Source organism: Oryzias latipes, chromosome 9 (assembly GCF_053564925.1).
Source record: "Oryzias latipes strain Hd-rR chromosome 9, Olatipes_Hd-rR_3.1".
Classification (NCBI taxonomy): Eukaryota; Metazoa; Chordata; class Actinopteri; order Beloniformes; family Adrianichthyidae; genus Oryzias; species Oryzias latipes.
Window position 1 is genome coordinate 23637720 of NC_136245.1, and position 25163 is coordinate 23662882.

The window sequence follows — 25163 nt, forward strand, 5'->3', positions numbered from 1 at the left end:
CTGCACAGAAACACAAGTGGATAGGAAAAGTTTGTAAAGATACATGAATAATTAAGAGTTGGTCTATGGAACTTGAAGTGAAACTTCCCTAGTCATTTGTGTTCTTAAGACTAAAATATTACATAAAAAAAGTTGTTAGCGCTCTGTTTTTTGGTTAAAAGAGATACAGTGAGAAAACAAACTTTTGTTACAAGTAAGGTCCACTGAAGTAAAAGGCACATTAAAATCCCACTCCAATCATCTTTTGATCTATTGTAAAAGCATTCCCAGTGGTCTTTTAATTAGGAATATGCCATTTTTGGGCAAAAGCAAAAAACCTGTATCGTTTTCTAGAACAGAGTTTCCACAGAGTGACAGTAGTTCATTTAAATTTTTGCCTCTGAGGTTGTGGCGAATTCTCATGACCTCTACTCCCTCTCCCACCTGCATACAGTCCCTCACAATCCCAACCTAACATTACTGGTGCAGCAAAAAGGGTGATCAATATTGTAGCTATCCAGCCATACAGTTCTGAGTGGATGCCAGCTCATATGAGGAAAACAAAGACATACATGGATCCATGGGGCGGCCGTGGTGCAGCGGTAGGGCGGACGACCCATGATCGTAAGATTGCAGGTTCGATTCCCGCCTTGCACGCCGATGTGTCAAAGTGTCCTTGGGCAAGACACTGAACCCCAGCTTGCCTCTGGTGGGAGGTTGGCGCCGGTGTTCGGCCATCAGTGTGTGAATGTGTTTGTGCATGGGTGAATGGGACTGTGACTGTAAAGCACTTTGGGCCTTCGAAAGAAGGTTGAAAGCGCTATATAAGTATACGCCATTTACCATTTACCATCCATTTGTCTACAAGTGGATGCATCAAAATAAAGCGGAGCAGGGAGCTTTCAACCCGCCAAATGAAGCGCCTACATCCCAGCTGCAAGTTTTTTTCAACATTATTTTTCCTATTCCCTATTCACAACGATTTGAATAAAGAAACATTCTGAAATCCAGTTTTAATCTTGATTTTTTTTTTTTTATCATTTTTTCTATGAGTAAAATGCTGCAGGTACATGCTAGAAACACCACTAACACTTTTTCATTGGAGGGGGTGTCTAAACAAGACAAAAGAGTTAGAGATAAGACTTTATATACTGGCCTTCACAGTGACTCTAGCACTTGTTTGAAACACGTTATCCACGTTAGAAAGATCAGCCACTTCTAACGCATTCCCAATACCTGCAACTCCCAACCTCCCAACCAACATCAAAAAACCGACTGGTCCTGCTAAAATAAACATTACTGTGACTACACTACCAACATTTTTCACAACATGGAAAAACAAAACAAAAAAACAGTTACAATAACTGTACCCTACATCATTTTTTTGTAAAATGTTTGCATGATCAGGCACATATTTGCTTTTTTTAAGGTTTTTGCAGTTTTGCTGTTTTTTTTCCTCATCATATTCTAAATGAAAAGGTCAAGAGTGAGTTGAGAAAACCCTGGTCTATTTGTGCCATTTTACACAACAGGTATCGATTTATTGGTCACAGAGATGCAGATGATATTGATTCTTTATTGAAGCGTGTGAATACACCTTGGAGAAAAATGACAAACAGGCTAACCGCGCCATATTGTAGATTTTAAGATAATTAGAGACTGCATTGTTCCCAAGGAGGATTTTGTGTTTGTTGTGAGAGTATTTGAAATGTTTCTCCTCGCACTGCACAGCCTTAAAGCAGCACTGCACCTGACTGTGAAGAACCAAAAAAAAAAAAACTCTGCTTTTATTGTCTTAATGGAGAAATGTACATCCCTGCTAGGGTATAAATATCGCCATGTAAAAAGTTTGAATTGCATAAGTCTTAAGATCAATGCTTCCTTTAAAGCCCTGGTGAGTTTATTAGCAGATGGCTAATTAGCATATTGACACAGAAGAGCATTACCAAAGCTGTTTAAAAGTGGGTGTGATAATAAACAAAATGCTCATCTTTTCTTTGCATGAATACCCACAATACAACACTGTAATGACTTAATGAGAAGAAGCCACAAGCTTGTTTTTCTGGAATCATGACAATCCATCAGAGGACATGAAGACGAGACAGTGGTTACTGCAGATGAAGTCGGTCTCACAATTTTAGGATCATGCCGACTGTAAATAGTTTTATTTAACCTTGTAGATTTGCAAAGAAAAACTATTAGTAAACAAGCAATATTGTTTTTTATCTTATCCTTCAGTATATGTAACTACTGTGACTGTTTCACCCATGCAATACAGATGGCTGAAGAAAGGTCAATCTCTAGTACTACGCCATTTGACACATTGGTGGAACACTGGTCAAAAAATGTACTTTTTTTCTGGAAATGTGCATTTTAATCAAACAATTTATAAAATGTGTCCCTGTACTTTGGAAACACCCTGTAAATAGCCAGAATATCAGATTTGACCTACACGGAAGATCAAGTTTAAGTAGCAGTTTTTAAATCTATGTTTGTCCATTTGATTGGAAGTAGGGAAACAGCCCTTTGATTGAATAGTTTCCAGCCAACATGCATTTAGTCTGCAAGCATCTTAAAGTAGTGTGAACCTGTTGACACCTGAATTTATTTCAAGCTATGTAAAAAAAAACAAAAAAAGAACAAAAAAAATTTGCATCGAAGGGGTTACATTAGTTTTGTTGTATCACTGGAAATGTTCAGACTTACATCCATCCGGTTACGGGTTACGGGCTGGACGCGTGGCGTGCCTCTCTGCGAATACAACTATCTTCAAATTACTTAAAAGGTTGATTTTCCCCAAAAAAGAGAGCTGACCATGCCCCCAAAGAAACCCCAGGAATACGAAGACCTCAAAAAGACTCTTGACATTATTCAAGAAACGCTGAAAAGTTTTATGGAACAAAAGTCGGCTAAGCTAACGCCACTTTGGGAGATGATGGAAGAGTTCCGAAGATTTCGGGCTCAAAACGAGCAGCGAGAAAACCGGGTCGAGATTCTGGAGAAAAGACTGGAGGATGTGGAACAGCAAGTAAGGATGAATAATGTCATTCTCACTGGAGTACCGATCATCAAGCCTCAAGCGAAACTGACAGCAGGAGCAAGCACTGCTAATGCTAGCGCTAGCGTAGCTAGCAGTGATAATACGGAGATCGGTGCAGTGTCTTTGGAGCAGCAAATACATTCATTTCTCACATCTAAAGGGATTTCCCTGCCACCTGCTCCCCAGGAGAAAGGAGACGGATAAACCAGCGATCCTCATCAGGTTTGTGAATCACAAACACAAGCTAGCTTTGATGACCCAAAGGAAACAACTGAAAGGTTCGGCTGCTTATCTGAACGACCATCTGACCAGAAGGAATGCTGAAATCTCAAAACATGCACGGCTTCTCAGGAAGCGTAAGCAGATTGAGAACACTTGGGTTAAAGGCTGCAGGATTTACGTCAAACCGCTCGGTCCAGAGGACCGGTCCAAGGTTCTGGTGGTGAACACAATGAAAGACTTTGAAAAGTGTTTGATTACGGTCGTCTGAAACAACATGGAGAAATAAACCAAAGAGCCAAATAATTTCAAGAAATATGACGCCTGGATTCATCACTTTCTCTGTATGTCTGACGTAACCTGAATAACAGCAGAGTTCTGACCTGCAGACAACTTGACCTCAACTTTCACCGTCGCTGATATCAGCTGAAGAAGGATATGGACCTGAATCTAATGTCTGCAGACATAACATCGAAGAGAACTATTAACTGTTTTGAACCCAGATGAACGGCTGTTATCAGTAAAAGAAGAAATATCAACCTTGGACAATCGACAGTTATGGACCCTTTTTACTTTTCCCCTACAGCATTAGTTTATTATTTAAAAAAAAAATAATAATAAAAAAAAAAAAAAATAAAAAAAAAAAAAAAAAAGTAAAACAAATGATTAATCACTTATTGAAAATTGTTAAATTGAATGACTTTTAATATTACTTCACTTTCTCCAAAAATTGATAAATTGATTCAAATTTTTTTCCTAATGTAGCATAATTTTGCACGTTTTTATCTTTTGATACTTGATGAAATTTTGCTATGAAATTTCCTGAAACAGTGTTGTCTATTTTACTGATATAGTATTATGTTTTATTCATATGAATGGCTTTTATAAGTAACATAATCTGCATATAATAGTAGTTATTTTACTATAGTTATTTTTGACGTAATACTTATGTAATTCATCTTTGTCATGGCTTTATCGATATCTTATGATTTTTAATTCTGTCTGATAAAAACTGGGAACCGGATATTAATAAATCATGTAATAAAATGGTTACAGTATAACGGGGTGGGATTATATAAGTTTGCTTCCTTCCACTCCCTTTCAAGCAATATTTATTAATATGTCTAATTATCCTAAGTTTGATTAGTTACTGTATGAATGTATAACTGATGATTATATTGCTGTTATGATTATATTGCTGTTGTGTATTATTTCTACTTAATTGCTTGAAATAAACCATTTCAAATCAAATCAAATCAAAACTTAAACTCAGCACAGGTTGACAGGACAAGTGATGGGGAAGAGGAGGAATGTATGTTCAAAAAGTGAGTGTCGATGGGAAATCAAACTGTCACCTGTCAGTAAAGATGAAGGTAGAAACATTAGAAGTCTGCACCGCTTTGTTTTTTTTTCTACCCTGACCTTTTGTCTCTTCTTATCAGTCAAAAGGAAACATTTAAAGCACCAGCTTGTTAATTTGAGGCATGCAAAGAAGTTACCTGCAGCATATGGTTTTTGAACACTGGCCTTCATTTTCCCTGGAGAAACGAGCACTTTTATTAAAGCAGTAATTATAAAAGCGGTTTTCTGCAAGTTTAGACTGCAAAAGTCACAGGGACAATGCATGAATCGCACTGCACCAAGCCGAGGCATGGAGAACTGAATGATAAATAAATGCTTAAGAATAAAGGAGAGGAGAAGTAGATAATAGTAGAGGACAGAACACCAGTGCACCATTCATACCCCAGCTTCTGGTAAGGGTTAAGCCTAGGGTTCAGGTCAGGGGTAGACTTAAAAAAAAAAAGGAGGGGGGGATAGAGGGGAGTCTTGTCAGTAGTCTGTGGGTAAGGTCGTGGATAGCTGGCAGGATCTGGAGGTCCTTCGTGTGGTTGCAATGGGATCAGATCATCCTTTGAAGTGTGTGTAGTGCAAGAGTCCAGTCGATGGTCAAAGATGGGTTAAGATGCAGGCAGGATCTGGAGCAGCCTACTAGCAACTAATTGTTATTGCTATTAAGTTTAATTCAAACATTCTAATAGTTGCATATTCTCTGATTACTAGCTAGACTGGCAATAAGCCTGTCCAAAGAGGAATGTTTTGAGCCTAACTTTGAATGTAGAAACTGTCTGGCTGTCTTACATGAGCTGTGAGCCTATTCCCTTAGCAATGAGCTAGGTGGCTGAAGGCTCTACCTCCAACTTACACGTTCTAGGAACCACAAGCAGTCCTGCATTTTGTGACCGAAGGGTTCTGTTTGGGTGGTAAGACACCATGAGGTCTTTAATATAGGATGGGGTCATACCACGTAAGGTCTTATAGGTTAGCAGGAGGATTTTGAACTTAATTCTAGAATCAACTGGAATCCAGTGAAGTGAAACTAACACAGGATTAATGTGTTCTCTTTTGCAAGTTCCTGCTAACAATCTAGCTGCTACATTTAGAACAAGCTGGAGACTTCTTAAGGAACTTTTAGGGTACACTGCTAACAAAGAGTTACAGTAATCCAGCCTAGACGTAACAAACTCATGGATGAGCTTTTCAGTATCACTTTTAGATTATATATTTCTGATCTTAACTATATTGCGCTGTTGAAAAATGCAGTTACACGCCTGTGATATGTGAGCCTTAAATGATAAATCCTGGTCAAATAAGCCCCCTATAGGTTTCTAACTGTGAAATTGGAGGCTATACTTGCGCCATCTTTTAATCTTTTATAAGGACCCTATCTGAGCAGACAGAGCATCTCTCAGGTGTTTAGGACCTAGTTTAATAACCTCAGTTTTTTCTGGGTTCAGGAGGAGGTAATTAATTATAATCCAAGTTTTGATGTCTTTGATGCAGGCATTAAGTTTCTCTATATGGGCATTGTGGTCAGGTTTAATGGATAAATGCAACTGCGTGTCAAAGAGGTGAACTTTCTCTCTGAACTGATGCTTTGTTTAACCCATTGTGACAATCAGCATATAAAATTTTCCTTTGCTGGAAAGGGCGGTGCAGTCGAGGTCGGTAACGACTGCACCGCCCTTGACTGCAGGTCAGTGCAGTCCGACGCTACCTAACAAAGGGTCCGAATAGAATAAACAGAAGAATAAACACATAAAAACGGATCGAATATTTATTTCTTTTGTAAGTGACCATGGTATGAGCTGGATAATGGCCTTCGAAGAGTGCATTATCAGAAATTAACCACTAATTTTGATTAGCTCAAAACCAAAATGCCGTAAAGACGCGTGGCCAAAACCCTCGACGGACATCTGTGCACATTGACGAATGATGAACGTAAGAAACATGTATATAACACACTTGCCATGAAAGATTTATACTTGGAAAATGCACAAAATGTACGTAGGCTTTATGACATGGCATTTAGTTTACATTTCTGTTGTCAATAAAAGCATAAATGGTAAAGAAATTATTTTTTGTTTGTGAACACACTTTGAGTTTTTCTATGGACCCAGAATTGAAGCAACAAACAGGCCCAGAAAAGAACCTTTAGAGTTCTCAAATGAGTTTCCTTTTTTTCCCGAGAAACTAGTCCATTTACTTTGTGTTTGTACTTTACTTTGTTTTTGTCCTTTAACCAACCCCACTCACTATTATTTCACTCGAAAGACTTGAATCACTTCAAAGTTTCTAAGGTTCTATGAAAATCTTCATAAAAACTTTCCTTTTAAAAATGGACAAAACCTAACATTTGATTAAATAGGTCTAGACCTCAATTTTTGTTCAAACTTCAAAGAAATGTTTTTCGCAGTATTGCGATATTATATATTATAGCCTTGTAAAAGAACTGTTTTTTTTTCATATTTTTCAGTGTGCTCACTTAAAAATTAATGGATCTTTGCAGAGAAGTAAAAAAAAAAAATCATTGACTAATTAAAACCAGAAGGTCTTATGAAGATGGATCACAAAGAAAGTCTGAAAAAAATAGACTTTAATTAATCAACACTGATTGGACATAGGGATGAGTATTTCCACTTTGTGTTAATACTGGATAAAGGTGGACTTGTAGTTATTCTGTAATCATTTTTATTTGATTTTTTTTAGTTTTATTAACTTTATGTCATCGGTGCATGTTGTCACATGTTCTCTCTCTACTGATGTCTCTTTGCTGGTTGGTGTAAAAACTGGAATTATTCAGGGGTCTGAACTCCCATACAGATTTATTTCACTCTCCTGGCAAATCAATGAACCAATTGATTTAAAGCCCGAGACCTCCACTTCATGCTTTTTGTGAGGCACATCAACCTTTGACCTGACAATGGTGCTGAGTGTGGCTTCTTTGGCACAGTGGTGTGGCTGTGTATTTGTCTTTGTCATGTCTAAAAATCTTTTTGTGAGTGACGGTCTTGTCTCTGTTATCAGGTGGTACAGCAGCACCCCTGAGCAGAACTGTATTGTTTTACAATCAATTGTTAATGTTGATGTTTTTATTTTTGCTCAGGTTGGTGATTAAAAAGCTTTTCAAATTGTAGGTAATTTACAAAATCATATCTAAAATGAGTTACGTTTTGGTTTAAATTTACTTTGATGGCAGTTTATAGTGCATATCTACTTAACCCTTGTGCTATCTTAGATGACCCCACCCTTACATTGACGTGTTCTCCCTACCATGATAAAAGTGGATAAAGGTGGAAAGATTTCATGTAATCATGGACATCAGTGAAGATCACAAATCATTGAAGAAAAAAGGTTCAGAGCACTGTCTAGTGGGTCTAGACGACCCAACTCCCAACGTTAAAGTGCCTAGGATAGCACAAGGGTTAAAGACCCACTCCAATGCAAATCATATTTTTAACATGTTCTTGTGGCACTTTTCTCACAATGGAGAAGATGTATAAAGAAAATTAGTTTAATATTGCGTTTCTGAGTATTTCTTTATTCAAACTGTTGTGAATCAGGAACAGAGGAAAAAATAGATGCAGTTTATTTGTAGCTTGCTTGTAGTTGTGTAAAATCTACAATCGGTGGACGCAAGCTCCCTACTCCACCTCATTCTGATGCATTCTGATGCATTCTGATGCAATGAAACAGGTCATTGGAGATGTTGTAAGCTTGCACCATGCCAACGGTCCTGCCCAGGAACTCTGAAGTGAACTTCTGTTGAATTACTGCTGCTCCGAGGGAACACAGCTTTTTTTTTTTTTTGTCTAAAAACTGCATCATCTTAATTAATAGACAACTGGGAACACTTTTGAAATGCATCACAGTATGATTGGAGATTAGGCGCCCCATCGCAAGGAGAGCCAATCCCCCAGGCCTAACAGACCCCACCCCACACAAAGAGAGAGGAGCCACAATAGATAGCCGGCCCCAGGGGCAAGTCCAGGCCCCCAAACCCAAGTCCGGCTCTGACAGGACCGATTGAAGCTTATTGTAAATTGAAGATGCCAGGTGCGTCGGGTAGCGGTGTCAAAATAATCTTGCTTGTCATGAAATTAATTGTGAAATGGTTCAACCACTAAAAAAAAAAGTACAGAATCTTCAGTCTGGTTTACAAAAAAAAAATAAAAAAAACTCTTCAGATGTCTGTGGCTGTATATTATGTTTATAGTGCAGAAATAGGATTTTTCATGTTTTATATTTTCCTACACAATTATACACTCATCAGGCGATTGGTTTTTGACTAAAAGGCTGCTATCAAATCTGATCTCATTGGCTGTTTATCAACACCAATCAGGTTAGGGTCAGCGATCCGTATTAATTAAAGACATTAAAGTGGGACAGCTTGCATAAGTTGACTGCATTTGACCCTGTATGACTTTACTCTATTTCTCCTTCAAGTTAAATGTTCAAACTGAATAATACTCCGGATACACGTAATCAGTCTCTGACTGATTTCCCTGTTGGCGAGTTAAAGTTTGTGGAACCACAATCTCTAATAAACATCTGACTGCCACCATGAATTTTACAAACAATGAAGACTCAAAATCTCCTTAAGAAGTAGTAATCATTTCCATGATACACTCCTACAACTTTATTACGGTGTGTCTACTAATTCATCATGTGTATTTTTTTCTGAAAAAAAACAATATATTAGAGAACCAAAACTCCTAACAATGACCTGCCTCAATTCTTTATTCACTGACTGGTAGAGGTTTCTTCTTCTGAGAGAACTACTATTTGAGTGACTTATTTTTCACTTCCTGCTTTGCATATCTTTAGCCCCCAGCCAAGTGTTGTTAATTAGGTAAACAGGTAATTCCCAGCTCAGGCCAAATGCTCCATGTGCCTATTTGCAGTTGTGTTGGTGTGTGTCTGTCTGCAAGCACATAGAGCACAGGTGTGTTGGTAAATGCAAAGGCTCCATTCAGCATTAAGCAACACGATAAACAACACAGTGAGTGCACATGGTGAAATAGAGTTGAAATGCACGTAGGGAAGTCAGGAGGCAAGTTATGCATGAAGTCATGCATTATTTAATAGCAGCATTTCAAAGGTGGAGAAACACCATTCAAAAGGACCCAGAAGGATTTTTCCTGATGCCAGTTACTGTATCATGCTTTCATCTGAAAAAGTAGAATAAAAGAGATGACTAAGATGGAAAAAAGAGGAATAAATATCCAGAAAAAAGTGTCAAAGGCATTGAAAAGAAGATATTCCCTTGCCACTTGTCGTAGGCACACTTGTGTGTGACATCCCTGTCTTAGTGTTGACTTTCTGCAAACCCATGTGTCCCCCCGCCCCATCTCCGTCTCCTTACTTCAATTACTTTGTTCCTTCCTTCACAATAGTCTTCCTTATTGGATGGTTGTTTTTATGGTTTCTCTTTTTCATTTACCTCTCAAGTATGTATTTAAAAAATCTCACTTTTCCTCACATTCTAGCACCAACAAACAGACACTCTGCCAAACAGATCTGTTTTATTTGCCCAAAGTGAAGATTCAGGGTTATGGTCCACAATGGCCTAAAGCAGAGTGTCTTTATCACATGTGGTAGTCCATCACTCCCTTTTGTGGGACATTTTCTTTTATTGCAGCTTCGATTTATAAAGACTCTGTGCCAAAAAAAACTCCCAAAGAGAAATCGAGTTGCTATGAAGTCATATTTTCTCTTCTACCAATGGGTTTAGTCTTAAACGTGTTTTATGTAATTTCCAAACTTATATAAGCTTAAGACTGATTTCATTTTAGTGATTTCTTTTTTTTTTTAATCAAAAGCAACATTGTAACCAGTCTTGGACTGTTGACTGTGATGGAAGACAAAGGAAGACCACTAAGCAGAGTGTCTAACAGATGATATTGCATTCATACCTGTGAGGTGTGATGCTAGTGGAAGAACCAGAACTCTGTTTTGGTTTTTGGGCATCTTTCTCCCCACTGCCTTCCCGCATGCTGGTTCACCTCTGGGTGTAGTGTGTGCTGAGAGCATCAGAGTGCCACCAGCCACCAGTTTTCTTACTAACTTAACTCATGGTTTTAAAGCTTTTAGGGGCCAATCTGCTAAAACTTTGGGTGATCATGCAAGGTAGGTGTACGATATAAGTTGCATGTGATTTATTTATGTAACTAGCAAGATGGTAATTGAAATTAATTTACATGGTTGTCATTGATGAATATGCATCATTTAAGTGCTTCAATGTGATAGCTTGAACATGAACCAGGAATGAAGAACTGTTTCAGTCTGTGAAACAGAAAAAAAAAAAAAAAAGTTTCACACAAATGACTGAAGTCTTTGTCTCAATTGGAGGCAAAGGTGCAACAACAGGAGAGGAAAGAATTTTCTTTCTGCTTATCTAACTGAGTTGAAATGCCAGAGGCCAAGATTAACTAGATTTAGGCTATCGCATAATGATAGAGCAGAGGACCGGTGATTTACACACTTTTTCTTCATCTGACGCAAAATACATGTTGAAATGACAAGATTTGTGTATGCAGGCCTTTCTAATCTTGTCTGTACTGTAGCGAGCATTAGCCCTCAGCAAGATGGGAGCCCGCTGCAGACATTTTTCACTGTAGCCAGTGGACTGAGTTCCCACTAGAGCTACAGCTCTGAGAACAGGCCTGCAGTTTATTGGGTCACTTTGGATTGAAGTGCCTTGTTTTAAACACAACCAGGCCAGGAATCAATTAACAGACTTGATGTCGGATTGTTGCTCTACATGTTTTTTAAACTGTCATTTCAATGGATGGTCCTTTCTTAAAAGAACACAGAGCAACATGGATCTTTTTACTTTAAATATACATTCACACGATGCTCGGAAATGTGTGTTTGAGCCAATCACAGACATTATTTCCTACATGTGCATTCAGATTTGAAAATTGAGCATAAAAGTATATACCAGTAAATGATTTAGAAAAAGATACAGGCAGTGTTTATTTCTGATGATAGTGCTTAGTACTTCCTGTTGCTTTGGGTTTTCATGCAAAACTGCTGCCAACACAGAAATCAAACCATGTGTGAAGTGAGACTATTAAGACATTACGGCAAAAAAATCTTTTTTGGACAAATCAGTCATCCTAAATTTAACTTTTACATTTTTTTTTATTTTTAGGTATCCTGAGTAATCTTTGTGACTGTTTATCATTTGAAGTTGCACATTTAATATTAACCTTGTTGAAGAAGAAATCAAATATTTCGGGCAAAGATTTTTCAGAAATGGAATAACTCTTCATATTATAAAGCTACTTGCCTTTTTTTTTTTTGCAAAACACTAAACATTTGGTAGAGTTTTTCAAAAGGTAAACATTCAGTAATTATGCACTACTCCAACAATGGAAAATGACACACAGGTACCATCCATAATAACTAGGTAAAACTCAAATTAGTATCCTACTGCACAATTGCCATAACTATTTATTACTAGATGTTACTATGGAAACAATGATAAAATAGCTTTTCCTTCACATCACATAGATGTATTTCAAACCAGCCACCACTTTTCATCACTATCCAACTCTTCCAAAAAAATGAACAACCTGATTGCGCAAATGTGGTAAATGTTGCCTCTAAATCTAAATTGGACTTATTTAAAAATTATTATTATATCAGAAAATCACATAGAAAATGTATTTTTTGAAATATAGACCAAATCCGAATTCTTCCCCTACCCCTATGTTTAGCCCTTCAAATGGAGAGTTATGGAAAAATAAGGTTTTTTCGAATTTGGATGTTACTCCCACTCAGTGACGCCGGTCAGCTATGTTACCCCGGAGCTGCTAGGGTTAACCCTAAAAAAAAATACTATTTCGGATAACCCTACCCCTCCAAATGCCCCTACAATTGTTGGATACATATAACAATAGCAGTAACTATATTTATCCTCACTCACAGGAGGTAGTCTTAAACCAATTGCTGCTCCATCGCACATAAAACTATGCAAGCAAGAACTAGAAAAATGTTTGAGTAAAAACAAAAAAAGTATTTTGAAATCACAAAATGTTGAAAAAAATCTATAAGTACACATATAAGTCTGCTCTAAAGCGTCCAAGATGGTTTCAGTTATTTTATTGTTCTCTCCCTCATCCTCAAAACCAGATCAAAACCTGCTGAGGTGCACTTTTATACTGTCTGGCATGGTCCAATAAAATGTTGTTTCCTTAGAAAAGTTAATTCATTCTCTGGTGAAAACAAATGAAGTGGTTAGTTCAAAAGGGGCCCAAGTCAAAGAGGTTTGCTTTTCCAGGAAATTATTTGATTTGCATAGCTTAAAAGGAGGCTACACCAAATGATTACTACTTTACCCAGATTTAGCACCAGTTCATAGCTTACACGTGCTATAATATGAAGCACCTCACTTTTAGAACTTCAGAGGACTAGCAAACTAAAGTCTCTGGACTTGGGCCCTTCTTGAATTAAACATGGGGGCTGCCATATTGGATAATACTGCTGCCATCTATGGGATAAAGCAAAACCCATGCAAGAGAGACCCATGTCCAGGAATTTTGCACTTAATGCATTTTAAATGTCAAGCATAGTCAATACATTACAACGGTCTTGGGACTTTTTGCACATAATCAGATAGCTTTTTCCTTGAAAACCATAGAAGATATAATATCTCTATTTTGAAAAATTGTGGTCTTTGGCCCCTTTTGAACTAACCGATTCAAATGCATAAGAGCTGTTTGGCAGACTAAAGAAGAAAATAATTTACATTAGTTGAACACATTTAGACTACAGAAAAGAAATAACTGCCCACAGTGAAAATGATTGAAAACATCTTGTCCAGAGACAATGTGCATGGTTGAGTCAACAGTGTTGATGGACATACACCAATCAGAAGATTGTTGGTCTTCTTTTTTTTTTTTTTGTTATGCTTCCAATCCTTAATGGTCATTCCTCGTTTTGGGCAATACCACCCCTATAACTAGTATATTTTCAAGTGGTTTGGTCCACTTGAGAACAGGACTGGATTTAGCCAGCACCAATATGGGGTGCAGATTGAATATTGGGGGCCTATATATACCTGGTTTGAGAGAGAACGCAACCAAACTGAATGAAGCCATGAACATTTTTGTCCCCTATTCATTCTCAGGCTCTGTAGTTGTCCTGGTGTGTTCATTTGTCCAAAAGTTTCCTTTCATCTTGACATGATTATACGATTGTACACACTGATATTTGTCTCACAGCAATTTTGACAACAAAACAATAAAAAATAAAAGGGTCAATTCTCAGAATGCAAAGAAAGACACACATTCACTAGCTGTCATAGAAAATACTAATCAAGTGTACCTGCCACTCTAACTGATTGCAGTCAGCAAGGGTCCCTTCCTCCATATAGTTTGAGGCGAATGCTGCTTAAACTAAATTGAACAGTATTGTGCCTTGTCTCCATGAGGCCACTCATTTGACTTTTTATTCCCTAGTTGTCTGTACACCAGCATACAAGTTGTTTCTATTGTCCCTGAACTCCTTGTCCATCACCCTGATGTGGACCAGTCGTCTGAAAATGTTCTTTGCAAAACGACAAAAGCTAAAGCAGATGTTGCTCAGATGTTGTCAAACCCACCATCATAAGTAAAAAGCCCAGTGCGCAGGATAACGTTTGTTGTTTAGCTCAGAATTTTGCAAAAATTATCTAAATAGAGAATCCAGCAGAAACGCACATGCAAAAGAAGTAAAAAAGAAACTCCTGTTTTGTTTCTAAACTTTTCTAACCTCTTTACTAGCACATCTGAGAAAGTTGTGCTTCTTCTTGATTTTTCGTTTCATTTAAAATTTACACACATTTCTTTCAAAACATGGTGTCTTTAAAATGTTAATTACACAAAGTTGATTTAAATGAAAGTTATATGTCTGACATTCATATCTAACCGGAGTCAAAAATGATTTCACAATTACAACAAGTGCTTTAATTTACCCAGCACAGCTGAAATGTCAGTGACATCCTCAGGGTTTTTTTCTCACTCTCATAAGAATTAACTCCTATAAATCCAGATACTATAATTACACAGATGATTTTTCAGCCTCATAAATCCAGAGTTTATAAGTGTACATCCTGTCAGGAAAAGGGCATACTCTCTGTCAGAGAAGCACGGGGGGTTAAAGGTCAACAAGAAGAGTTAGTAGTGTTCTTATTCTCCAACACCTGCCAGCACCATCTACACTACTATATTTCCTGCTGCATTAACTTGTTTGCAGCATTTTCAGTTAGTGTTTTTTTCTCTCTTCTTAATTTGACATCAGTTCCTGAAGCAGGCTATTTGTGTCTCAACACATTTTCCTCCTGGCTGCTCACTTCTCTCATCTCTCTTTCTAACTCTGTTGCTACTCCTACTCCAAGATGTTGTCCTCTAAGTCCCCTTAGGCTTGCACACACCAAAACCGACGTGACTACACCACCCATCTATTCTCCTGAACCCACATTACTATGCACAAAATGGAGTGATAAAAGCTTAAGACTTGTTATATGAGGTTATTTGAAGTTTCTAATAATTTATCTGGAACTATTTTTTTACATTCATCTGCTACTTACTAGGAGGGAACCAAACAAAATTTTGCGACCCCAGTAGAAACTATTTTGTCCTTGTTTTTTATTCGTCAATTTTGGTATACCGTGCTATAATACATATAGCAAACATGTAACAAGTTTGACATTCTTTATGATATGAAGCCATGAAAACAGAAGAGACATTTCCAGGTGGCGGCACCCAAATACGCTTTCCAAATCCCAAATGTAGATTTTTGAGAATGTTTAGACATAGCTGCCCAGCACAGTCATCTCTCACAGTGGGCTTCTGACAACATGTGTAAGCAATGCTGCAGACAGAGTGGAATAAGTAAAAGTGGAAAGACTGCAGGGCTTTGCAGCACAAACATGTCACTGGGAGGGAGAGCGAAGACCCATCAGCCAATAAAATGTTGGCTAAAATTTTTAGATTTGCTGTGTGAATAAATGATGTCATTATTAAAGGCTTTTGCGAGTTAAGAGAGCAACAGGTTTGTTGCTAATTGGACTAAGCTCCAGTTTGCTCTACGTTTTTCTCTGTCTGAATACCGTCTGTGCTCGAAGCGGAACAAACAAAACGGCTACCATAGCCGGGCATTATGGGCTGTAAACAGAGTATTGGAGCCACAGTAAGTCACATCAACTCATTGAGTTTTGATCGGATGAATACTGGCTCAAAAAACAACTTTTAACATGATACACATTGCTTCTCACACAGTTTTTCCGACAATGTAAATGTCATAAACACTTATGTACCTTCATAGCCGTCGCCTCCTCAATAACCGGCCCTGCAGCACGCCTCAGCCGGACCAAAGCAGCAGGTAAAATGTGTTGTACTTGATGTTGATACAGACGTTCTAAATTATTCAGCGAAATATAAAGTTTGAAGAACTATCCCGACAAGGATTGCAAAGTAATGACTTCCATTACTCTTTCTTTTCCCCGTCCGTGTCATTCCTGGCCAATGACCAAAGACCTACATAAAAATCCGGTGGATGGCAATCTTAATACAGACCAAATGCAAGGTTCAGGGCCCGATCCAGACTAAATTAAGTGGACTTGTTCTGGACCAACGGTCTTTTCCAGTCTGAATATACCCTTAAACACAGCGAGGACTTCCAAATAATTGCATGAAGAATTTTACTTTTCAGTGCTTCTCTTGGAACCAAATCTTTTTACAACTTGAGATAACTAATATTTAAATAACTTATTCTTTGCACCAGTTGTCAAAGATGAAAAAATACAAAACTGTCAGAATGAATCACAAAAGAATAAAAAATTCCTCCTTTTTTAATACAATGAAAATTGAGAAACTAGAGCTTGAAGTTTTTGTGTTTTGTACCTCCCACATTGACTCATCTGTTTCTTCTGAGACTATACAAAAACTTTGTTTTTCACTGCACCCATGATGTTCTACAACATTCACCACTCTATTCACCTGTAAAAAGGTGAATAGGTGAGGAAAAACAAAAGCAATACTTGCACAACAGGTAACTACTGTTGCTGTAAGATGCTGCATTCTGTACTTTTAGCTATTCATTAAAAGATTCAGCAAAGGTTCAAGCACTTGCTTAAGAACTCGCTGCATTCACTTTCTTTGCCCTCCTCTTGGTTTTTGCTCCATTTACATAAAGAAGTTACATTTTCAAGGCTTTATTACGGAGCCCGTGTCCTGACATTAAGATATAAAAATATATCTTGTTCCCACAGATTAATATCTTGTTCCCACAGGTTATTATGTCGTTCGCACGAAATACTATTCCGTTCCCACAAGATACTATTCCGTTCCCACAAGATACTATTGCGTTCCCTCAAAATACTATTCCGTTCCCTCGAAATGATTAACTCGTGCGAACGCAATAATTATGTCGTTCGAACGCAATAATTAATCCGTTCGAACGCAATAATTATTCACGTCATAAGTCATTCACGCGGATATGCTCTCTGTACGCCGGCAAAAGCCGCTTTCAGCGGTAACTTCCGTGTCTCTGTGACCCATATTCGTTCAAAAAAGGAACATGAAAAACAAAAATGATCACTTTATTACCGTCTCAATGAATATAAGAAAAATATCAAAAGATTTATGATAACTAGGCTGCTTTGTCATACGATAGCTCCTGCTAGGCTACTACTAGCTCCGCCGCAGAGCTCTCTGATCATATATGCCGGCATTTGGGCAACTGGCTGGTCTTGTCAGACAGCTGATATTGTAGTTTAGGGTCGAATAGGAATAATAATATTCAGGACTTGTCTTTTATTAACTTTAGCAGTCAGTATCTTTACATTCGAAGGCTATTAGGCTACATGCTAACTGACTAGCCGATCATTTCCTGTTATTAATTTACGTCATAGATTTACAGCAGATACCTTCACATTTCTGGCTGTGTGTGTCTCATTACATTGCATTGAAGACACGGAGGATGTTTAGAGAACAGATTTATTTATTTTAAAAAGCACAGAAGCATCCATCGTATTCACGTTCACATCATCTGGTACGCCCTCAGTCATCTTGCTGCAAAAGCCGCTTCCTGCCGCTACTTCCGTGTCTCTGTGAGCATTCAATAGGGGTAAAAATAAAAGCAAGAATAGTCAATCTGTTATTTTCTCGATGAAAATCTGAAAAATATCATATTAAGCTGGATGCTTCGCCTAAAGCACTTACCTTTAGCTTGTAGCATAACAACAATAGCAGTACGTCCCGTTTCCCAGAGTGCTTTGCTGCCAATCACTAGCCAATCACCGTGTCCCTGTGACCGAGGTCTAACAACAAGACCAATAATTGGCCAGTGATTGGCAGCAAAGCACTCTGGGAAACGGGACGTACTGCTATTGTTGTTATGCTACAAGCTAAAGGTAAGTGCTTTAGGCGAAGCATCCAGCTTAATATGATATTTTTCAGATTTTCATCGAGAAAATAACAGATCGACTATTCTTGCTTTTATTTTTACCCCTATTGAATGCTCACAGAGACACGGAAGTAGCGGCAGGAAGCGGCTTTTGCAGCAAGATGACTGAGGGCGTACCAGATGATGTGAACGTGAATACGATGGATGCTTCTGTGCTTTTTAAAATAAATAAATCTGTTCTCTAAACATCCTCCGTGTCTTCAATGCAATGTAATGAGACACACACAGCCAGAAATGTGAAGGTATCTGCTGTAAATCTATGACGTAAATTAATAACAGGAAATGATCGGCTAGTCAGTTAGCATGTAGCCTAATAGCCTTCGAATGTAAAGATACTGACTGCTAAAGTTAATAAAAGACAAGTCCTGAATATTATTATTCCTATTCGACCCTAAACTACAATATCAGCTGTCTGACAAGACCAGCCAGTTGCCCAAATGCCGGCATATATGATCAGAGAGCTCTGCGGCGGAGCTAGTAGTAGCCTAGCAGGAGCTATCGTATGACAAAGCAGCCTAGTTATCATAAATCTTTTGATATTTTTCTTATATTCATTGAGACGGTAATAAAGTGATCATTTTTGTTTTTCATGTTCCTTTTTTGAACGAATATGGGTCACAGAGACACGGAAGTTACCGCTGAAAGCGGCTTTTGCCGGCGTACAGAGAGCATATCCGCGTGAATGACTTATGACGTGAATAATTATTGCGTTCGAACGGATTAATTATTGCGTTCGAACGACATAATTATTGCGTTCGCACGAGTTAATCATTTCGAGGGAACGGAATAGTATTTTGAGGGAACGCAATAGTATCTTGTGGGAACGGAATAGTATCTTGTGGGAACGGAATAGTATTTCGTGCGAACGACATAATAACCTGAGGGAACAAGATATTAATCTGTGGGAACAAGATATATTTTTATATCTTAATGTCAGGACACGGGCTCCGTACTTTATAAAGTTGACATTAAAAAAAAAAAATACAGAACAGCAAATTCGCCCAAAAATATGGATTTATTCCATGGAGACAACAATTATATATAGTGAGTTAAAAGTTGACATGATTAATTTTGGTAAAATTTCCAAAAACAATAATGCAGTTGATGACTGTGAAGCATTTAGGGGATAAAAATCCAATCTGAAACTCAAAACTATTTTAAACTCTTAAACTATTTTTTAGAAGAACGTGAATGAACATGATGCATAATTTTAACTACATACATTGGTTTCTCATTGGTTTCTAATAACTTCTAGAACAACCTACTTTCTTCATTGAGAGGTTGGCAACTCAAATGAGACAAGCAGGACACTTCTTTGATACTTTAAATGTTGTGTGTTTACCATAATCCTCACAGACAGACCCAATAACCTCAAAACTACACAACCAGTGGCCATGGGGAAAAAAACTACACAACCAGTGACCATGGGGAAAAACGTCTTCAATGATACCTATATGAATACACTCAAGCAAATGTTGACTGTATTTTATCATGAATGTCAGTGTTAAATCACTTACCTGCTTCTTTAAAAAAAAATCACACTAGAATACACAGGAACTGTGCAAACCTTGATCTGAAATGTAGGTTTTGTTGGACAAATAAAATACATTTTTGGCCATGGTCTTCTGCTTAAAGTCCCTCTCCGATCATCTTTTGATCAGCATTTTTTCTTATGCTCCTGATTCACAACAACATAAACAAAGGAATACTCAGAAATGCAATTTTAAGCTTAATTTTCTTTATATATGTCCTCCATCATCAGAAAAATGCATGTTAAACAAGAACATGTTAAAACACCAAAAACATTATTCCAATTAGAGTGGGTCTTCAAGCATTAAACATTACGTTGAGTGTTGACCATAAACATACATACCCTGGATATAACTTGAAATCACTCATAGGATTAAGAACAGCAAAAAAATCTGAAGTAGGAGGGACACATAGATCGGACTTTACCCCGCCCACCTCAGTGACATTCTGAAAATGGCAGAATAGGCGGAACAAAGTAGAGCTTTGCTCCATCCACCCTTCTACTGATGAATAAAACACTCCTATACTAATACAAAAAATGTAGCTCAAAGAAAATCTAAATACCTGATTCAACAGAAAAAGATGCCCCTCAGTGGTTGTAAATAAAAAATAAAAAATGCAACAAGCAACAAAACTATTTTTGGATTCAAGAACTTTCAGAAATTGAGTTACTGCAACCTACATCCAGTGGTCTTTTGAGAAAATATGTAACATGTAGAGACTCCTGCCTTGAGTCAAATTCATGGTCAGAAAATGCCTGATGTTGACATCAAATGCACCCAAATAATTCAATAAAGAGGCAACTGGTCTTAATTTAAATGTGCTTCTCTAGAACCTGGAAGGTTCATGGTAATCATTGAGCACTGAATCAGTGCTGCACATAGTTGTCGCTAATTTCTGTAATTTAATGTGCAAAAAGTTGACTGAACAGTGTTTAAGTGTGTCCTTCTAACTGTCAGGGTAAGAATGCCAGAGGCATCTGACGGAAGCTGTCTTTAGGTTGCTGAGATGTTGCACACATATAAACATAGCCAGACAGGCTGAGTCACTTCTCTGTTCCTGCAAAGTGCTGATAACAAGAAGCAAGACTGTGTGTTTTTATGTGCGTGTGTGTGTTTGTGTTAACATGTGCAGGAGGAGTTAAGATTGAGCAAGGGATAGAGTCCAAAAGTGAGGAGAAAAAAGAAAGCTGAAAAGAAATGCTTTTAAGTTTGTGTGTGTGCGTTTCTTTTGAAGGTGGCAGGCAAACATTTATTAGCTGTGTTTTGTTTTTGTGTGTTTGCCTGTTTGTGTTTATGCTGTTGTTTTCCTATATAAAGATAGGGGATGTCAGGAATCTTGAAACCGGAAGAAAAAGCAGCACGATCTGAAGGCATGAAGAGGAGGAGTTGGGGCAAAGCAGGAAACTATAATGAATAATATCAAAGCATCCAACACGGTCCACAATCACCGAAGCCAATCTTTAATGGGTGAAAAGAACAAATAACAGCCTTTTCTGCCAATTCCACGACAGGGAAATGCTAAAGAACCAGGAACAACAAATCAGGCACACATACATCAGTTTTCTTTTAGGCAACCAGTGTTTTGATGCTGAAATGTGATATCCATACAAGAACTGGAACCCAGCATGGTTGAAGGGGGATCATGCAGTTTGTACTTTTTCTAGTCATGGAAAAAATTCGTCTCATTTTACTCAAATGCATCAAATTATATTGTTATTATTTCCAAGAACATTTAGTTGTAGAAATTGAATAACTAGAAGAAAATCCTGAACAATTACACAAGATTGTGAGACTATACCAGATGGGCTTAACTGAAAATGATCCTCAATCACTTTCCACATTTTTGAACTTTTCTTGTATGATGTGATAACCTAATCAGGTCATGATTTTGCTTTGATGCTTTCAACCCATTATCTACATAAACAGTTATGTATTCAGACAAATTACTATAATCACTACCATAGTGCCCAATTCCTACTTCATTTTTCTGAGTGATGGATACAAGCAAACATAACTCATCCTGAATCCCATAGGATCTTTGGAAAAATACCTTTTATCTATCCAAGTTTTCACCATTATTGCTAGCATTTGCTGCATGAGCTAAACTTGCTGGAGTTCATTGTAAGATACTGAGTAAAACAAACAAAAATAGTCAGTTTAAAAAAAAAAGCATCTACTGATGCACTATACTTTAGACACATCATCAGTGTCACTTGGGGACTCAGGTCTTACAACAGACACTCTCATCCAGGTGACCCAACTGAGGCTGATTGCAGCCATTTGTATCTAAGTAGCATTCTACCTATCTCCCCTCTTCATCCAGAGCCATCTGGATGATTTATCTGTCACCTCTGTGATTTGGTTATTAGCTCTTTTTTGGTTGGCACCTCTTACACCAAGTGTGCCGTAGGCCTTGCTCAAAGGTGAATCCCCGGCTGCCCAATTCCACTTGCTTGCATCTGGTCCTCCAACCATTCTTCTAATCCTTCACCACATCCTTGTACTTTTATCCCTTACTCTTCTGTGCCTATCCATCCTATTCTACCAAAGAACTACCAGTTCCAGCAACACCTACTGATTTGTGGTCTCAGAGACCAAGGTGACGTCTGGTCTTAGTTTGGACTGGGTGGTGTATTGTGGAATTTTCAGCTGTCTTCTACAGCTCAGCTGGGACTGTGGTAAACCATCCAGGGGGCTGTCCTTAGGTGTTTTCTCTGGCTTTTACCCCTCTTTAACAAACTGAACTAGCAGATTTTACACATCTTTTTAATGAACAAAATCTACCAACATGATATTGGAGAGTGTGTACTTACACAAGCTCTTACAGACATGTACTATGTGTTTGACTATTGAGAATTATCTATTATCTTAATCTATGACCTAATTAAAAATGTTATAACTTCATTCATCTCTTTACAGGAACACTCTTTTTTATCATAAGCCCTGATTAAGTAACTAACCACATGAATTGTAGATTAATTTTATTAAATCGGAACAATAAATCAAATCTTAATGAAAATCTGAAATGATTAATCTGAAAAATCTTAATGAGCATAAAGCATTAAAATAGTTTTTTAGATCATCTAGTACTTAATCTTTTCTGTCCATTACTTTTAAACTTTGACGCTGAATGAACACAGATTTTGCTACTACAACAAAACATCCAAATACATTTGTCAAAATCTTTGTATATTGGTGAAGATAAATCTTTATTTTTTAGACATTTGATTCTTTCTCCTTTTTACTTTTTTCCCAGGGAAGACACATCGTCACATTGCCGCAGAATGTTGTCAGTTGCATCACATCTCTTGTGCTCCAGGGCAGTCAAGCCCACAAGGCTATTGCCAATGTGTTGCATTGATTAAAAAGCAAGTTGTTCGCATGCATGTAAATTGTAGAATGACTTTTCAGAGCATGGCATTTAATGGGTCACTTTTAACAATAAACACACAAACGGGAATAGAAATAAATGCAATTTTATTTTTGGTTTTATGCTTTTTAAATTGTACTTCTTTAAGCCATTTTTTTCTGACAGCCCCATGTTCCTCTAACCTGACAAAGAATTCATTTTATTTGATTTTTGCACTTTTTATCATCCCTTTAAAGGTCCTCTTCAACAAAAATTAAGTTTTTGGATTTTCATTTTAACTTGTCTTTTGGTATTTTTCTTATGATGAAAGACTTATAGGAAATTTAACTCAAAACTGCATTTCTGTATATTTTTTTATTCAAATTGTTGTGAATTGGGAGCAGATGAAAAAAAAATTCCATTTGAAAAAGTTTGTAGTTTTGTAAAATCTGCAATCAGTGAACCACAAGCTCCCTGTTTCACTTCATTCTGATGCATCCACTTGCAGACAAATAGATCCGTGCACGTCCTTTTTTTTTCCTCGTCTGTGCTGTCATCTGGCTCAACTGTACAGATGGATTGCTCCAATATTGATCACCATGTTTGTTGCACCGCTGATGTTAAATTGGGGTTGTAAGGGGCTGTAAGCTGCCGGGAGAGTGTTAAAAGCTCTCAGTAACTGATAGGAAGGGGAGTGGGGTTGTTTCGGGCCAAGGGTCCCGCCCACAACTTGGCGGCAATTTTTTTTATGAACTCCTGTCCCTAGAAACTATGTCTTAGAAAACGACACAGGTGTCTTTTTTAATTTTGGCTAAAAACGGCATGATCATAATTAAAAGACCACTGGGAATGCTTTGACAATAGAACAGAAAATGGTTTGAGTGGATCTTGAAAATTTTCATTTTTACCCATTTCTCCCTTTTATGTTTTGTTCTCTAAAGACATTTGGCTCAAATAAACATGTTTAAGAAGAAAACAGACTTACACTTGAATTACATGATTTAGAGACAAAAAAGTAAAGACCCATTTTTTATTATTTGACATTAATTTTATGTTTGAATCTATGAAACATATAATACTTGACACAAATTTAAAGAAGTACTGTAGTATTTGTTTTATGATGACAATAATGAAGATGCTCGCCTTAGATGTTTACAATAGTCTAATACATATAAATAGAACTAATTTACTCTGGATTTGTTCAATCAGAAAAAAAAATACTTTCATACAATAAATTATGCAGTGCTAATAACACAAGATAAAAAGTTTGGGGAAAGAAACAGTTTTAAGTAGGTCAAAAAGAGTAGTATACAAAAAATTATAATAAAATAAAATGTTACGTTTATACAAGAAAGTCATTGTATCAAAACTTTTGCAGATTTGAATGAGTTGTAGTGATCACTAATGTTGGAACGTAGTGACATTTTCACAAATATGATGGAAAATGCTGTTGTTTCAAAAAATGATTAAATTTAACCTGGTTTTGTATAGATGTAAAAAATAATTCCACAAACAGAATAATCAATTAATCTCTTTCTTTCATTCTGTAGCAGAAAGAGAAGATGCAGGGCTTGGCCTGCAGCACCTCTGAAGGCAGTAGGGTTCCTTAAACAAATAAAAGCAGAAATGCAAGTTCCCCCTTCCTGACTGTCACAGCCCCTTTTTCTGAGTTTTTTTTCCGACTGTTCTCTAGAAGAGAGTAGTATAGAGTACAGAAGTAATCTATCTCACTAATATATGGCAGAACTCATCAGCTGAAACTATTTAGCATAAATAAGAATTGCAGCTGCCCTGCTATCTTCATTTCTGTAGTTCGACAAAACACTTCTTTTCCACCTTGTTTAATGGCTTCTTCAATGCTCAGTTTATTGCTGATAACCAACACTCTCCTCTCCCTTTAAGTGGGGTGAGAGCGAGGGGGAGATGTAGGCAAACATCCAAATGTATTCTTCCATCAAAGGTAATGAAAGAAGTCCCTGTATTCTTTGATCACTCAGCAAGGGCATCAAGCCTGCATTAGATCTGTGAAATATCTCAAATGCTCCAAGCCTTATCTGTTTGCACACACATGCTGGGAAACACTTGTGACATCTCCAAAAGAATGTGTACAGGCAAACAAATTTCATATGTAAATCCAGCTCATACACAGCGTTCTCGAGTGGCTAGAGTGTTTTCGGGGGGGTTTTCAAAGCCAAAGAAGGTGCATCACAAACTAAGGTGATAACTAAGTGAGCAGGTTTGATTTTTATCA

General features: G+C 37.5%; 2 long non-coding RNA genes across 2 annotated transcripts; one reads left to right on the forward strand and one right to left on the reverse strand.

Moving 5' to 3' along the window:
* Positions 1–17548: 17548 nt before the first annotated feature.
* On the reverse strand, positions 17549–17876 carry LOC144994442 (uncharacterized). Its single transcript, XR_013657979.1, has 2 exons — positions 17788–17876; positions 17549–17673 (listed from the first exon to the last, which is right to left on the reverse strand). It is a non-coding gene; the product is annotated as an uncharacterized LOC144994442 (long non-coding RNA).
* A 5-nt stretch (positions 17877–17881) lies between these two features.
* Positions 17882–18217, forward strand: LOC144994440 (uncharacterized). Its single transcript, XR_013657978.1, has 2 exons — positions 17882–17978; positions 18093–18217. It is a non-coding gene; the product is annotated as an uncharacterized LOC144994440 (long non-coding RNA).
* Positions 18218–25163: the final 6946 nt, after the last annotated feature.